This window comes from Zea mays, chromosome 4, assembly GCF_902167145.1.
Source record: "Zea mays cultivar B73 chromosome 4, Zm-B73-REFERENCE-NAM-5.0, whole genome shotgun sequence".
NCBI classification, from domain to species: Eukaryota; Viridiplantae; Streptophyta; class Magnoliopsida; order Poales; family Poaceae; genus Zea; species Zea mays.
In genome coordinates, this window is record NC_050099.1 from 127,300,299 (window position 1) to 127,307,530 (window position 7,232).

Below are 7,232 nucleotides of genomic sequence, written 5' to 3' on the forward strand. Positions count from 1 at the left end.
TGAACCCATCTGTGGCCAGCGCAACACGAACATTACGAGCCTCTTTGGCTTTCTCATGGTGAATGGCATCAAAGTGGGTCCATGCTTCACCATCGGATGCGTGAACCATCTTATCAGGATTGTATCGTTTGCCTTTTTTGTGCCATGTCATCTGTTTCGCGGATTCCTCTGTCATGTATAGACGCTGGATCCTCGGTATGAACGGAAGGTGGCGTAGGATTGTCACGGGGATGTCGAGCTGCCTCTTCTGTCCATCACCAGAGTCTACCTCCATGAACCTAGACGATTTACACTTCGGACATTACTTTGCCTCAGTGTGTTCTTTCCTAAATAGGACGCAGCCCTTCAGACAAGCATGTATCTGCTCATACGTCATCTTGAGTGCACGAAGGAGTTTCTATGCCTCGTACATGCTCTTTGGCAGAACGTGATCCTCCGGAAGCAGGCTGCCAATAATTGTCAACAAACCATCGAAGGCGTCTCGACTCATGCTATACTGCGACTTGAACGCCATTATACGCCTAATGGCATCCAGTTGAGAAACCTTTGTCTTGCCATGAAGGGGTTTCTGTGCCGCGTCAAACATGTCGTAGAATGCCTTTGCGGTAGCCTCTGGCTCGTCCTCCATACGTCCTTCGGCGAACTGTGCCTCGTGATAGTCGTTCAACATGTCCGCTACCCCAGCATCAGCATCGTAATCCTCGACGCGTTGTCTCACCACCTCCTCTCTCGTGCGATGCGCTTCACCATGGAAGATCCACCGAGTATAGTACGGCGTAAATCCATTCTTCCAAATATGTTCTACCATGGCCTTCTTTGTTTTCCTTTTCCTGTTGGCACATTTGCTGCACGGACAAGGGACTAGACTAGCTCCTTTAGCAGCTTCGCCAAATGTCCGTTCCACAAAAGCATCGGTCTTCCTAATCCATTCAGGGGTGACATCATTACGTCGAACGCGGCCCGTGTACATCCACTCACGGTCCTCCATCCTCTAACATATATAACCGAGTATAGTTTTGTCGGGGACCATAATTAGGGGTACCCTCAAGACGCCTAATTCTCAGCTGGTAACCCCCATCAGCATAAAGCTGCAAAGGCCTGATGGGTATGATTAAGTCAGGGATCAGTCCACACGAGTGACTCGATCACGCTTCGCCCGAGCCTAGCCTCGGCCAAGGGCAGCCGACCTCGAGAGACTTCCGTCTCGCCCAAGGCCCCCCATTTTACGGCGGACACACCTCCGGCTCGCCCGAGGCCTTGGCTTCGCTTAGAAGCAACCCTGACTAAATCGCCGCGCCGACTGACCGGGTTGCAGGAGCATTTAACGCAAAGGTGGCCTGACACCTTTATCCTGACACGCGCCCCCCGGCAGAGCCGAAGTGACCGCCGTCACTCCACCGCTCCACTGACCAGTCTGACAGAAGGACAGCGCCGCCTGCGCCACTCCGACTGCAGTGCCACTCGACAGAGTGACTCTGACAGGCAGTCGGGCCCTGCCAAAGGCGCCATAGGAAACTCCGCTCCGCCCGACCCCAGGGCTCAGACTCGGGCTAAGACCCGGAAGACGGCGAACTCCGCTCCGCCCGACCCCAGGGCTCGGACTCGGGCTAAGACCCGGAAGACGGCGAACTCCGCTCCGCCCGACCCCAGGGCTCGGACTCGGGCTAAGACCCGGAAGACGGCGAACTCCGCTCCGCCCGACCCCAGGGCTCGGACTCGGGCTAAGACCCGGAAGACGGCGAATCTCCGCCTCGCCCGACCCTAGGGCTCGGACTCCGCCCTGGCCTCGGCCAAACGATCTCCGCCTCGCCCGACCCGGGGGCTCGGGCTCGGCCTCGGCAACGGAAGACAGACTCGACCTCGGCTTCGGAGGAGTCCCCACGTCGCCCTGCCAAGGGCACAGGTCCGCCACGTCAACAGGAAGCGCCATCACCAACCTACCCCGAGCCGACTTGGGTCACGAAGGACAAGACCGGCGTCCCATCTGGCCAGCTCCGCCGGATGGGCAATGATGGCGCCCCCAAGCTCTGTGACAACGGCGGCTCTTAGCTCTCTTACGGCAGCAGAACGACGTCAGCAAGGACTCGACCGCTCCAACAGCTGTCCCTCCGCAAGGCTCCGTCGCTCCTCCGACAGCCACGACATCACGCCAGCAAGGTGCCAAGACCTCTCCGGCTGCCACATTGGCATGTACCCAGGGCGCTAGCTCTCTCTCTCCGCTAGACACGTAGCACTCTGCTACCCCCCATTGTACACCTAGATCCTCTCCTTACGACTATAAAAGGAAGGACCAGGGCCTTCTTAGAGAAGGTTGGCCGCGCGGGGACGAGGACGAGACAGGCGCTCTCTTGGGGCCACTCGCTTCCCTCACCCGCGTGGACGCTTGTAACCCCCCTACTGCAAGCGCACCCGACCTGGGCGCGGGACGAACACGAAGGCCGCGGGACTTCCACCTCTCTCACGCCCGACTCCGGCCACCTCGCCTCTCCCCCCTTCGCGCTCGCCCACGCGCTCGACCCATCTGGGCTGGGGCACGCAGCACACTCACTCGTCGGCTTAGGGACCCCCCCTGTCTCGAAACGCCGACAGTTGGCGCGCCAGGTAGGGGCCTGCTGCGTGCTGACGAACAGCTTCCTGTCAAGCTCCAGATGGGCAGTCTCCAGCAACCTCTCCGGCCCGGGACGGTGCTTCGTTTCGGGACTCTTGAGTTCATGTCCTTCGACGGCAGCTACGACATGATACTTCTTCCACCGCCGCGCGACAACGACAATGGCGACCGACAACCCGCCCACCGGCGGCGGAATCGACGACACCTTCCCCGCGTGGTGGAAGAACAACATTCGAGCTCGCTCCGTCCTCTCCCCCGTCAACGGAGGAGGAGGCGAGGCAACCGAGGCCAAGCGGGAGGCCGCGCTCCGTCGGCTGTCGAGCGAATCGACGCCCCCGACGCCCCGACGGAAGGCACGCCGGACGTCGACCTCGCGTTCGAGACGAAGGCAAGCGCCGTCCCCCCGCGACACGCTGATCCCGAGCAAGAAGACGACGCCAGCGCGCTCGCGGAAAGCCTGCAGGACGTCGCCCTCGTACCTGAGATGGTGGTGCAACCAGTCCCCGATGTGACTACGTCGCTCTTCGTCGACCAAAAGGTACCGACTAACTCCCATCTTACGTCATTTCGACTCGGCCTCAACCCGCCAAACGACCTCGCTTTGGCGGGCGCTCTCATTGAGGCGAGTGCAACCCCACTGGGGTTTCGTATGCGGTCTCCTTGGGACCGGTTGACGGACGTCTCGACCTACGGGCCCTCTGGGTCCGAGGAAGATGACGATCCCAGCATCTGTTGGGATTTCTCCGGACTTGGCAACCCCGGTGCCATGCGGGACTTCATGACCGCATGTGACTACTGCCTCTCCGACTGTTCCGACGGAAGCCGCAGCCTTGACAACGAGAGCTGCGGCCCAAGCCGCGAATGTTTCCACATCGAGCTAGGGGATCCCTCCGAAGGCAACCGTCTCGGCATGCCGGAGGATGGTGATCTTCCTAGGCCGGTGCCTCGCGCCGACATCCCACGGGAGCTAGCTATGGTCCCCGCTCCGGCGGGGGGTTACGACCCACAACTCGAGCAAGTCCGCGAGGTGCAGGCCAGGCTCAACGAGGGAACAGTAGCGCTTGAGCCGATCCGTCGGGACGTCGGGCAGGTATGGGCGGGCCAACCCCTGGCCGGAGAAATACGTCACCTGCCCCAAGGTCTCCAGCACCGCGTCGCCAACGATGTCAGGGTCAGGCCGCCGCCCGCATCCAGCGGGGTTGGTCAGAACCTGGCAGCCGCGGCGATGCTCCTCCGCGCGATGCCGGAGCCATCGACCACCGAGGGACGGCGAATCCAGGGAGAGCTCAAGAATCTCCTGGAAGGCGCTGCGGCCCGACGGGCCGAGAGCACTGCCTCCCGAAGGCAGGGACATCCCTCGGAACCTCATGCCGCGACTTCCCGATTCATGCGGGAAGCCTCGGTCTACACCGGGCGCACGCGTAACACCGCGCCTGCGGCCCCGGGCCACCTCGGCAACGAGCACCATCGACGCGACCGTCGGGCCCACCTCGACGAAAGGGTGCGCCGAGGCTACCACCCCAGGCGTGGGGGGCGCTACGACAGCGGGGAGGATCGGAGTCCCTCGCCCGAACCACCCGGTCCGCAGGCCTTCAGTCGGGCCATCCGACGGGCGCCATTCCCGACCCGGTTCCGACCCCCGACTACTATCACGAAGTACTCGGGGGAAACGAGACCGGAACTGTGGCTCGCGGACTACTGCCTTGCCTGCCAACTGGGTGGGACGAACGACGACAACCTCATCATCCGTAACCTCCCCCTGTTCCTCTCCGACACTGCTCGCGCCTGGTTGGAGCACCTGCCTCCGGGGCAGATCTCCAACTGGGACGACTTGGTCCAAGCCTTCGCCGGCAATTTCCAGGGCACATACGTGCGCCCCGGGAATTCCTGGGACCTTCGAAGCTGCCGACAACAGCCGGGGGAGTCGCTCCGGGACTACATCCGGCGATTCTCGAAGCAGCGCACCGAGCTGCCCAACATCACCGACTCGGATGTCATCGGCGCGTTCCTCGCCGGCACCAATTGCCGCGACCTGGTGAGCAAGCTGGGTCGCAAGACCCCCACCAGGGCGAGCGAGCTGATGGACATCGCCACCAAGTTCGCCTCTGGCCAGGAGGCGGTCGAGGCTATCTTCCGAAAGGACAAGCAGCCCCAGGGCTGCCCATCGGAAGAGGCTCCCGAGGCGTCTGCTCCGTGCGGCGCCAAGAAGAAAGGCAAGAAGAAGTCGCAATCGAAACGCGACGCCGCTGACGCGGACCTTGTCGCCGCCGCCGAGTACAAGAACCCTCGGAAGCCCCCCGGAGGTGCAAACCTCTTCGACAAGATGCTCAAGGAGCCGTGCCCCTACCATCAGGGGCCCGTTAAGCACACCCTCGAGGAGTGCGTTATGCTTCGGCGTCACTTCCACAGGGCCGGGCCACCCGCCGAGGGTGGCAGGGCTCGCGACGACGACAAGAACGAAGATCACCCAGCAGGAGAATTCCCCGAGGTCCGCGACTGCTTCATGATCTACGGTGGGCATGCGGCAAACGCCTCGGCTCGGCACCGCAAGCAAGAGCGCCGGGAGGTCTACTCGGTGAAGGTGGCGGCGCCAGTCTACCTAGACTGGTCCGACAAGCCCATCACCTTCGACCAGGCCGACCACCCCGACCACGTGCCGAGCCCGGGGAAATACCCGCTCGTCGTCGACCCCGTTGTCGGCAACGTCAGGCTCACCAAGGTCCTGATGGATGGGGGCAGCTGCCTCAACATCATCTACGCCGAGATCCTCAAGCTCCTGCGCGTCGATCTGTCCTCCGTCTGAGCAGGCGCTGCGCCCTTCCACGGGATCATCCCTGGGAAGCGCGTCCAGCCCCTCGGACGACTCGACCTCCCCGTCTGCTTCGGGACACCCTCCAACTTCCGAAGGGATACCCTGACGTTCGAGGTGGTCGGGTTCCGAGGAACCTACCACGCCGTACTAGGGAGGCCATGCTACGCGAAGTTCATGGCCGTCCCCAACTACACCTACCTGAAGCTCAAGATGCCGGGCCCCAACAGGGTCATCACCGTCGGCCCCACGTACAAACACGCATTTGAATGCGACGTGGAGTGCGTGGAGTACGCCGAGGCCCTCGCCGAGTCCGAGGCCCTCATCGCCGACCTGGAGAACCTCTCTAAGGAGGTGCCAGACGTGAAGCGTCACGCCGGCAACTTCGAGCCAGCGGAGACGGTTAAGGCCGTCCCTCTTGCCCCCAGTGGCGACACCACCAAGCAGATCCGGATCGGTTCCGGGCTCGACCCCAAATAGGAAGCAGTGCTCGTCGACTTTCTCCGTGCAAACGCCGACGTTTTTGCGTGGAGTCCCTCGGACATGCCCGGCATACCGAGGGATGTCGCCGAGCACTCGCTGGATATTCGGGCCGGAGCCCGACCCGTCAGGCAGCCTCTGCGCCGATTCGACGAGGAGAAGCGCAGAGTGATTGGCGGAGAGATCCACAAGCTAATAGCAGCAGGGTTCATCAAAGAGGTATTCCATCCCGAATGGCTTGCCAACCCTGTGCTTGTGAGGAAGAAAGGGGGGAAATGGCGGATGTGTGTAGACTACACTGGTCTCAACAAAGCATGTCCGAAGGTTCCCTACCCTCTGCCTCGCATCGATCAGATCGTGGATTCCACCGCTGGGTGCGAAACCCTGTCCTTCCTCGATGCCTACTCAGGGTATCACCAGATCCGGATGAAAGAGTCCGACCAGCTCGCGACTTCTTTCATCACGCCGTTCGGCATGTACTGCTATGTCACCATGCCATTCGGTTTGAGGAATGCAGGCGCGACGTACCAGCGGTGCATGAACCATGTGTTCGGCGAACACATCGGTCGCACAGTCGAGGCCTACGTCGATGACATCGTAGTCAAGACAAGGAAGGCTTCCGACCTCCTCTCCGACCTTGAAGTGACATTCCGATGTCTCAAGGCGAAAGGAGTCCAGCTCAATCCTGAGAAGTGTGTCTTCGGGGTGCCCCGAGGCATGCTCCTGGGGTTCATCGTCTCCAAGCGAGGCATCGAGGCCAACCCGGAGAAAATCGCGGCCATCACCAGCATGGGACCCATCAAGGACTTAAAAGGCGTACAGAGGGTCATGGGATGCCTCGCGGCCTTGAGCCGCTTCATCTCACGCCTCGGCGAAAGAGGTCTGCCTCTGTACCGCCTCTTAAGGAAGGCCGAGTGTTTCGCTTGGACCCCTGAGGCCGAGGAAGCCCTCGGGAACCTGAAGGCGCTCCTTACAAAGGCGCCTGTCTTGGTGCCCCCGGCAGATGGAGAAGCCCTCTTGGTCTACGTCGCCGCGACCACTCAGGTGGTTAGCGCCGCGATTGTGGTCGAGAGGCAAGAGGAAGGGCATGCATTGCCCATTCAGAGGCCAGTCTACTTCGTCAGCGAGGTACTGTCCGAAACCAAGATCCGCTACCCACAAGTTCAGAAGTTGCTGTATGCTGTGATCCTGGCGAGGCGGAAGTTACGACACTACTTCGAGTCTCATCTGGTAACTGTGGTGTCATCCTTCCCCCTGGGGGAGATCATCCAGTGCCGAGAGGCCTCGGGCAGGATCGCAAAGTGGGCGGTGGAAATCATGGGCGAAACAATCTCG